The sequence below is a fragment of the Lepidochelys olivacea genome (genome assembly GCF_965140295.1).
Source record: "Lepidochelys olivacea isolate rLepOli2 genome assembly, chromosome: 5".
Classification (NCBI taxonomy): Eukaryota; Metazoa; Chordata; order Testudines; family Cheloniidae; genus Lepidochelys; species Lepidochelys olivacea.
Window position 1 is genome coordinate 95,646,790 of NC_140415.1, and position 9,918 is coordinate 95,656,707.

General features: G+C 41.9%; 1 protein-coding gene across 5 annotated transcripts in view; it reads right to left on the minus strand.

Annotated features, from left to right (window-relative positions):
• Positions 1-7,497, minus strand: part of CEP78 (centrosomal protein 78) — a 52,774-nt gene extending 45,277 nt beyond the window's left edge. For 4 of the 5 annotated variants that reach the window (XM_084628406.1, XM_084628405.1, XM_084628404.1 and 1 more), the window contains exon 1: positions 7,375-7,497. The gene's annotated coding sequence lies outside the window, so the exon portion shown is untranslated. Of the gene's footprint in view, positions 1-7,264; positions 7,344-7,374 lie in introns of those variants that run through there. The other variant, XM_084628403.1, reaches the window with a different exon arrangement.
• Positions 7,498-9,918: the final 2,421 nt, after the last annotated feature.

The following is a 9,918-nucleotide window of genomic DNA, read 5'->3' on the forward strand; positions in this document are numbered from 1 at the left end:
TCTTCCTTCTGGACTATTCTTGAATTCTCACGTTGGAGGAAAAATATAGTTGTTACTCTATGGTACTATCATTTTAGATGCAGTTGTGACAAAAAACAAACAACTGAAATAGGAAGATCTTCTTTTTACAATTTCACCTTTAAAGTAGTACTGAGTGTCAGTGAAGAATACTAAATGAGCAGTATGGTAATAATTAAATAACTGCATTGACTTATTTTATTTAGGAGAATCCATCCTCAACATACAGGATCCTGAAGACTATCCACCCTCACGATCACCATCATTGTCTATAGTTTCAGTCACATAGCCACAGAATATCACCTGTAGCGAAAAGAAAAAAAAAAAAAATCTATCATCCAGAAACAACCATGGATAAATTTGTGATAAGAACCAGCAGATTACAAAAAGATGTAATTGATGAAAAAATTGTCCGGTTTGTTTATGCAACAAACTCTCCTTTCCATATGATTGAGCGCCCACACTTCATTAACATAGTTCAGTCATTAAGACCAGGATACAGTCCACCCAACAGAGCAGATGCTGCATGCAAATTGCTGAAAAAAGTATATGAAAGAGAAATTGAGCAGTGTACAAAAGGTCTAAGAGTGAAATTGTTAACCTGAGTCTTGATGGGTGGAGCAATGTCCACAATGATCCTGTTGTATGTGCTTGTGTGACAAAAGAAGAAGGGAATGTCTTCCTTACAGAAATAATTGATACATCAGGAAATACACACACAGCAGAATACTTACAAGAATTAGCAGTAAAAGCTATAACCAACTGTGAAAAAAAAATTCAAATGTCTAGTACGCAGCTTGGTCACAGACACTGCTGCAAATGTATCCAAGATGAGAAGAAATGTAGATGAGTCCCAAGCTTATAACATACGGTTGCAGTGCTCATTTGATGCATCTTCTAGCCAAAGACTTCAGTGTTGCAGAAATAAAGGCTAATGTTGAAACTGCAAAATACTTCCGTAACAACTACTTTACAGCAGCTGCTCTGAAAAAAGTGGGAGGAACCAAGCTAACTGTCCCACAAGACATATAATGGAACTCAGTAGTGAACTGTTATGAGCACTATATCAAGAACTGGCCTAATCTGATGACAGTTGGTGAACAAAATCGTGAAAAAATAGATGGCACTGTCACAGCCAGAGTTCTCAACATTGGGCTTAAGAGAAATGTTGAACACATGCTGAGTAGCCTGAAGCCTATTTCTGTAGCCTTGAATAAAATGATGGGAAATAGCTGTTTTATTGCTGATGCTGTTGAAATTTGGAAGGAACCGAGTGAGATCTTAAAAAGAGAAATATGCAATGTCAGAGTTAAATTACAAGCATTAAAAAAAAAGGAAGGGGACAAGTACTATCTCCAACTCATTTTCTTGCAAATATTCTCAATACTCAGTACCAGGGTCAAACCTTAACTGCTGAAGAAGAGGAGTTGGCTACGACATGGACTTCCAGCAATCTTCCCTCCATAATGCCATCTATAATAAACTTCAGAGCTAAGAGTGGACCATTCAAGAAATAGGTTTGCTGATGATGTTTTAAAGAAAGTCACACCAATGAACTGGTGGAAGTCATTTAAGCACTTGGATTCAGAGACTGTTGAATTGATAATCTCACTTTTAACAGCAGTAGCTTCTTCTACTGGTGTAGAAAGAATATTTTCTTCCTTTGAACTAATTCATTCCAAATTGAGAAATTGTTTGGGAACTGAAAAAGCAGGAAAGCTTGTTTTTCTTTTCCAGATTATGAACAGACAGTAAAATGAAGGTGAAAATGACTGAGTTAGCTGCAGAAGCCAACCAATATTTGAAATTTCTCATGTTTACCTGGCTGACATAGTTGATTTAATTTTGTTGTTGTTTTTTTAAATATTTCATTTAACTACTTTAGTTAAAAACAATTTTAACAAAAACAAACCTGATTTTAAAAAACTTGAATGTTTAACTAAATTAAAAAAATCATATGCTTGTTTTGTTAAAATATTATATGTTTGTTGTTGAAGAAAAAAAATCCAGAATACATAATGTTGTCGTTTTAATTAAATAAAACAATGTAAATGTCTGTCTGGTAACGTTCTCCTCCTAATACAGCATGGCAAGAAAATCCTCCAAATATTAATGATTAACCTATTGAATTGGAAATATTTATGAAGTCATTGGGAGATGAACTATCTGCTTCAATTACCTTTGGTAAATGAAATAACCAAACAATCATTCATTTTCTGATATAGCTGTAAAACTAAACCAGAAAAGTTTCCAAAATAAATCACTTTAAAAATATATAGTGTGTAAATAAAAATGAAACCTACATCTATCTCTGAGTTGTGAAGAATATGTATTAACGTTATAACAACCAACAAGAATGCATCTTTATGTAGAAATCCATGACTAAATCGAGTCTTCCCTGACTAGTGATTTAAATAATTAATTAAATCAATTTGAATTAAATCAAACCCACCCTGTACCATAATACAAATAATGAGAACAACAAAATGTTCTGGGACCACCCTGAGATTGTAGATGCTCAGAGGGTCAAAGATTTTAAGAAAGTTATGGGAATTTTATTCATGAATCAAAACTGAGCCTTGATATACACTACAAACTTATGTCAGTATAATTAGGTCACTACACTGAGCAACATAGTAATACTGATCTAACTCCCGATGTAGACAGTGCTATATTGACAGGAAGGCTTCTCCTATCGACATAGCTACTGTCTCTCGGGGAGGTGGAGAACCTACACTGAGAGAAGAAACTCTCCCAATGGTGTAGGCAGAGTCTTCACTAAGCACTTCAGTGACTATGCTGCTCCGGCGCTATAAGTGTAAACAAGCCCTAAGTATCCTGTACTGATAGTACCTACAGAAATAATTTGAAAAAGTGTTTGGAAATAGAAAAGTTGACTAGACAATTTTTGTATTGCATTGATATACTTTGCATATATTACATCTCCATCAAGGCGTGAAACTTCTATTTTTCCTAAAAGCTCCTCCTGAACTAGAAATTGTTACCAACCATTGCATGAGATTAGGCAAATACTGATGTTAGTATGTGACAAGAAGTTGATGGTTACATACAGACAGAATACGAACACACTAATCTGACCTTAAACAAACAAACACCTATGCTTCCATAACCAAGAATGCCCAACTCCAACATCTTGCCACTCCTGCTTTAAACCAGTCTTCAACATAACAAAATATTAATACAGGATTTGAGTGAAATAAGCATGACAGTCATTCAGCCTTGACTAGAAGTAAGACTGTTACTAATTTTATCCACTAGTTTAGCTCTATAAGCAGGTCAGGTCTGCTTTTATTCCTCCTGTGTCCTAAAACGAAAGCTTACGCTCAAATAAATTGGTTAATCTCTAAGGTGCCACAAGTACTCCTTTTCTTTTTGCGAATACACACTAACACGGCTGCTACTCTGAAACCTGTTACGTGTTCAAAAAAATCCTTGCAAATTAAACACGTTTCTAAGAAACCAATAAATATGTACTTCCAAATACTGGCCAAAAATAAACTGGCCAAGTCATCTTTCATAAAATACCATGTACCATCTTATACTACTCGTCAAGATTATTTGTATAAATAAGCACTTTCTACACAATTCACACGTAAACTATCTTGGCTATTCCAAGTGTCAACCACTTCCTCCACTTTTAGATGCAATAATCAGATTAAAAAAAAAAAAAACTATTAGCCATATAAAAGTTACACTAACTCACTGCATCTCTCAGACAACCACTTTTGCATATTTCTTTCAAGTAAGAGTCAGGAGTAAGCACAGTCTTCCATCTATTTATTTGTAGGGCATAAGATTCAGGAAGACTTCAAAGATAGGGCACCGTATTTCCACATCTGTTTTACTGACAGCTCAGACACAACCTAATTAAGCACCTTTAGTGAAAACTACAGCTTTATTATGCTTCTTTTGGAAAAACTTACTAGGAAGGATTTGAATTGCCTCTTATGACAATTATAACTGACACCAACAAGAGGGAACATGGTCTAATTTTGCTTCCCTTTCCTCACAGATTGGGCATTAATTCTGTAGACAATATAACACAAGATAAGTATATATGTATGATAAGTGTATCAGGAATGTATTGCCTTGCAGGTTAAAGACATGACTGAAAAGGACGGTAAAGTAGACAGTGGGCTATGATGTATTAAACCTCCCAGGACAAGCAGTTTTCTATTATGTATCATAGAATCATAGAATATCAGGGTTGGAAGGGACCTCAGGAGGTCATCTAATCCAACCCCCTGCTCAAAGCAGGACCAATCCCCAACTAAATCATCCCAGACAGGGCTTTCTCAAGCCTGACCTTAAAAACCTCAAAGGAAGGAGATTCCATCACCTCCCTAGGTAACACATTCCAATGTTTCACCACCCTCCTAGTGGAAAAAGGTTTTCCTGATATCCAACCTAAACCTCCCCCACTACAACTTGAGACCATTACTCCTTGTTCTGTCATCTGCCACCACAGAGAACAGTCTAGATCCATCCTCTTTGGAACCCCCTTTCACGTAGTTGAAAGCAGCTATCAAATCCCCCCTCGTTCTTCTCTTCTGCAGACTAAACAATCCCCATTCCCCCAGCCTCTCCTCATAAGTCATGTGTTCCAGTCCCCTAATCATTTTTGTTGCCCTCCGCTGGACGCGTTCCAATTTGTCCACATCCTTCATGTAGTGTGGGGCCCAAAACTGGACACAGTACTCCAGATGAGGCCTCACCAATGTCAAATAGAGGGGAACAATCACGTCCCTCGATCTGCTGGCAATGCCCCTACTTATACAGCCCAAAATGTTGTTAGCCTTCTTGGCAACAAGGGCACACTGTTGACTCATATCCAGCTTCTCATCCACTGTAACCCCTAGGTCCTTTTCTGCAGAACTGCTGCCTAGCCGTTCAGTCCCTAGTCTGTAGCGGTGCATGGGATTCTTCTGTCCTAAGTGCAGAACTCTACACTTGTCCTTGTTGAAGCTCATCAGATTTCTCTTGGCCCAATCCTCTAATTGTCTAGGTCCCTCTGTATCCTACCCCTACCCTCCAGCATATCTACCACTCCTCCCAGTGTAGTGTCAATTTCCTTTGTTTTTTTTCATAGCTTTTCCCCGGAGGGGCATGAAAGGGCTTGAGGTACCCCACAGGAAGGAATTCCCAAGTGCTCCTTTATGGGTTCTCAAAAGGTGGAGGGTGGGTGTTTGCACTTGGGTGGTGGCAACATCTACTCATCCAAGGCCAGAAAGAAGCTGTGACCTTGGGAGTTTAATACCAGCCTGGACTGGCCAGTATAATTTTTTAAAATCCTTGCAGGCCCCCAACTTCTGCGCTCAAAGTGCCTGAGTGGGGAATAAGCCTGGACAGGGACTATTGCTTTAGAACACTGAGGATTCACTACTCCCCTCTTGGCTACTGTCACTTGATCATAGGTTTGGCTTAGTGTCTGATTATCTCTCTCTTCTCTTATGAAATCCTCCTCTCTGGTTAGGAGCTTTACGTTCAATGGATATGGGTTGTCATTCCTTGGGGAAAGTGTAGGACTCCTCTTCTGGTGAGAGCTTCCTGCCTCAGGGCCCTCTGTTTCACGCTGTCCTACCCTATCTGACTGGTGCCTTATCTACCCCAAACTCAGGGCATTGTTAGGTAAGGTCACATGGGAAGCAAGTGTAAGGGGGAAAAAGAGTTCAATAGGAGTTGGCAGTTTAATAGAGACATTATTAAGGGCACAAGAGCAAGCTACCCCACTGCATAGGAAAGATAGGAAGCATGGCAAGAGACCACCCTGGTTTAACCAGAAGATCTTCAATTATCTGAAACTCAAGACGACCCTAAAAAAGTGGAAACTACATCAATTACAATGGATGAATATAAACAAATGACACAGGTATGTAGGGACAAAATTAGAAAGGTAAAGATACAAAACAAGATTAAACTAGCTAGACACATAAAGGGTAACAAGAAAACATTCTACAAATACAGTAGAACAGAGAGGAAGATCAATGGGGGGTGGGGAGGGAAAACAGTAACAGAAAATGTGGTAATGGCAGAAGTGTTAAATGACTTTTTATTTTCAGTTTTCACCAAAAAGATTAGTAATGAATGGACATCTAACATGCCAGTGAAAATGAGGTAACATCAGAGTCTAAAATAGGGAAAGAGCAAGGTAAAAATTACTTAGACAAGTTAGATGTCTTCAAGTCACCAGGGCCTGATGAAATTCAGCCTAGAATACTTCCTAGAATACAGCCTAGAATGTACTTCCAATACATATTTTATCAAAGACAACCTTAACATCCTTATCATGGATTTCTTTCTGCCACCAGCCCTTACCACCCAGCATTATCATAGGGCTTGATTTTCACACGTGCTAAACCTCACAACTCCATCAGTAGTCAATAGACGTATGGGTACCCAGGACCTCTGAAAAATGTTCATAAATTATATATGCAAAATGCACTCAAAAGCTAGCATTCCTGCTGTTCAACAAATGTTTGTCTTTTTCCTTGCTGTTAAAAAGATCCTGAAAATACTGGATAGTGTGTTGAGTTTTGTATCATAAGCAAGTAATTTATGTAATAAGATCCAATCACAGAAAACGATTCATGTCCTACACGTTCAGTGAACTGTTCCAAGTAAATCATTTCTTAACGCAGTGTAGCCTGAATCCGTACCGTTACGGGCAAAGCCCCAAACCCGACTGTGTGTGGAATAGGATCAGGAAGCGACTGACCTCTGCCTAGGCTGACCCCATACAGACACCAGCTTTTCTCTTGTTCTGATCTCACAATACGCCCCTCTCGAGAGCTATATAAACCTTCACTTCCGAGTTACCGGATTTACTAGCGCCAGCCAGTAACGGAAACGGACTGGGAGCCTTTATTCCAGAGTCAAATAAGTCACTCCAACCCAACAGCGCGCGCAACCTACAAGTTCAAAATCAGTCGCAAATATGCCCAACAGGCAGAGACCCCCTGAGGACACACAAACGGGCCACGCTTTGCGAGGCCGGACATGCGTGCGCTCCCCCGCCCCCAATAAGCGTGGCCACGGCGACCCCAGCTCACAGATTTCTACCACCCCTCCTCTTGGCGCGCTCGCCCCTACTTTCCCCCGGGAGGCCCGTGCCCAGCCCACCCGCGTGCCCCTGCCCTCCGGCCCCATCGACTCTTCTGTACCGCACGCTCTGCCTCTCCCCGCGCAGCCCGCCACCTCCAGCGCACACCCAGCCAGCCGGACTCACCGACCCCGCCACCCACCCCCTTTGTAGCGATCCGCCAGCGGCGAGCGCGTGGGCAGGTTTCCTTGGTTTCCCAACCGCCCCTTAACACGCGACTCCTGGTGCGCGCTCACCCATTGGTTGCTACCACGGTTCAAAATGGCCGCGCCCAACAAGCGGCCTCTGCAGTCAGCCGCTCGCGCGCCGTTACTCGGCAATGCGGCCAGCCGCTCCTGGGCTGAACTTCCCAATCCAAGGGCAGGATCAAAACGTGCCGCGCGCCAGCTTCCGGCTCCGCTTCCGTCCGCAGGCGGGATTTCACCGAGTCCATGCTCACCCCCGCTAAGCTACGCCCCCAAGCTACGCCCCTCCCCCCCCCGCGCATGTACTCGTCTCCGTATCCACGAACTGAATTCTCCCCCTTCCCCATCCGCCCTTGTCACCCAGCTACACCTCAGCCCCTGGGCCCCAGCCAACGGTCCGAGGCCTACCAGGCCGCCCATTGCCAGACACTGTGCACTTCCCGCCCCCGCCGCCTTAGACACCCCGATGCCACCTTCCTGCAAGGCCCACCTTCACAGCAGACCCAGCACCTAGTGCAGGTAAGGGCGGTATCCACAGCAGAAACCTTAGCTTCTTGGCTCCTTTTCCCGTTTACATGAGGTTGGAGGTGCCCACCATTCTTGGCCACTCCTTGGGGTCCAGGGCATGGGTTTGTAGGTGTTGGGATCCCAGTCCTTTTCTCTTCAAAGGTCTCCTCATTATAGCCTTGGTCTTCCACACTGTTTCTTGGTGTCTTCTATCTCTTATGCTTTCTTTCCTGGTCACTATCCCATTCTTATCAGGTGTCCAGCCCACCTCAACCATATGCTTTCAGTGGGCGTCCCAAGACCATCTTCCCCCTGATTTTTTCCATGGACACTCAATCTACCTTCCGCTTGCCTACCATTCCCCTCTGTGTGTTATTTTCTACTACTTGTATCTTCTTTTTCTCTGCCATCTCCCTGAGACCCCACTATTTCCAAACCATAGAGCAGGCTGGGACAGACACACACAGCATACAGTTTTCCTTTGTTTGTTACTTACTTGCCAGTTCCACAGTACTCCTGCCCCCTTTTTCACTGTTGCCCATGTACATTGGGTTCTTCTTTTAATTTCTTCAAATCTCTGTCTGATGGTACTAAGTGTATTTCCCATGTACACAAATGCTTTCCTCTGCTTGAACTTGTCTCCTGAAACTTCAATCAACAGCTCTTTTTCTACCTTCCTATTTGCATAACTTCAGATTTCTTTGTGTTTACCTTCAAATCACAGTCTTCAAACATACACCCACTCTGATACCATATTTGCCAGTTCCTCTTTGCTGTTAACCAAAAGGGGCCAGATCATCAACATACATTAGTTTTCTTTGCATCTCCATAGGCTTGGTTATCCTACTTAACTCCATAACTAATATGAAGGTAAGTGGAGTCAGCATGCTCTTGTCTCAATCCTGCCACCACGTCAAAATTCTGTGAAATTACAGGTACTGTTACTACGCTTAATTCAACACCTCTATCTCCACTTCTTGAAGTCCCCTACCCATTGATCTCAATACTCCAAATACCAGCTGCCACAAAACTAAGTCATTTGCTTTCTTCACACTCAATATATGCTATGTAAGTTATGCCTTCCATTTATAATTCTTTCAGACTTCTGTCTTATTGCAAATACTGTGTCTATAGTATTCCTTCCCTTCCTAAAGCTGTGTTGCTCCTCTCTTTTATTTTCCTCCACCTTGCCCCTCAGTCTTCCCTCCAGAACTTTCTCAAGGACTTTCGGAGATGCACTTAACAGGGTGATGCTCCAATCATTTGCATCACCCTTATCCTTCCAAAGAGGCACAATCAGTCACGTTCTCCAGTTGTCATTCTTGCTTGATCCCGCAAACACACAGCAATCTATGAAACCACTTTACTTCAGTATCTCCAACTGCGTTGATCATATCAACTATTATTTCATCTTCACCAGCTGCTTTGGCATTCTTCATCTTATTTAGTGCTTCTTCTATCTCCCTCACAGATATCAATACGTTTTCAGGGTTCCTCATAATTGCTTACAGTTCTTGCACTCACAACCCTCTCTTCTCATTTAACAACCTTTGAAAATATTTTTTCCATACTTTTACCACCTCTTTAGGGTTAGTCACCATACAGTTCCCATCCTTCACACAAGATCTTTTCATATTTTATGTCAGTGTTCCTCTTTTTTTGTCAACCCAAAAACCAATTTCCTGTAACTGTCTTCCTCCAGCTTTCTGTATAAATTCTCTTCACCCTCCATTCTACATGTTACAGGATCTACTGGAGTCAATTCAGTAAGAGTTTATGGACATGACAAGTAATGGCTCAAGCAGATTGAAACAGGAGGGAAAGCGTTTGTTGCACCAGCCAAGGAGAAGGGGCAGTTGTTGAGGAGCTGCTGCTTATCCAAGCCAAGGAGAGGTGGAGAGAGCGTTCCCACACCCCATGACTGTAACGCCTGATAAAACTGTACAAGTGTTGCCAAAGTGAAAAAGTCATTTTTTTATTCCAGATAGTCGAGGAGTATAAGAAATAAAGGTCACAAGTAAAGTGTCTCATGCTTCTCTTTGATACACTTTAATTGTGCAGCTCACACACATCCAATTTGAGGGCAGG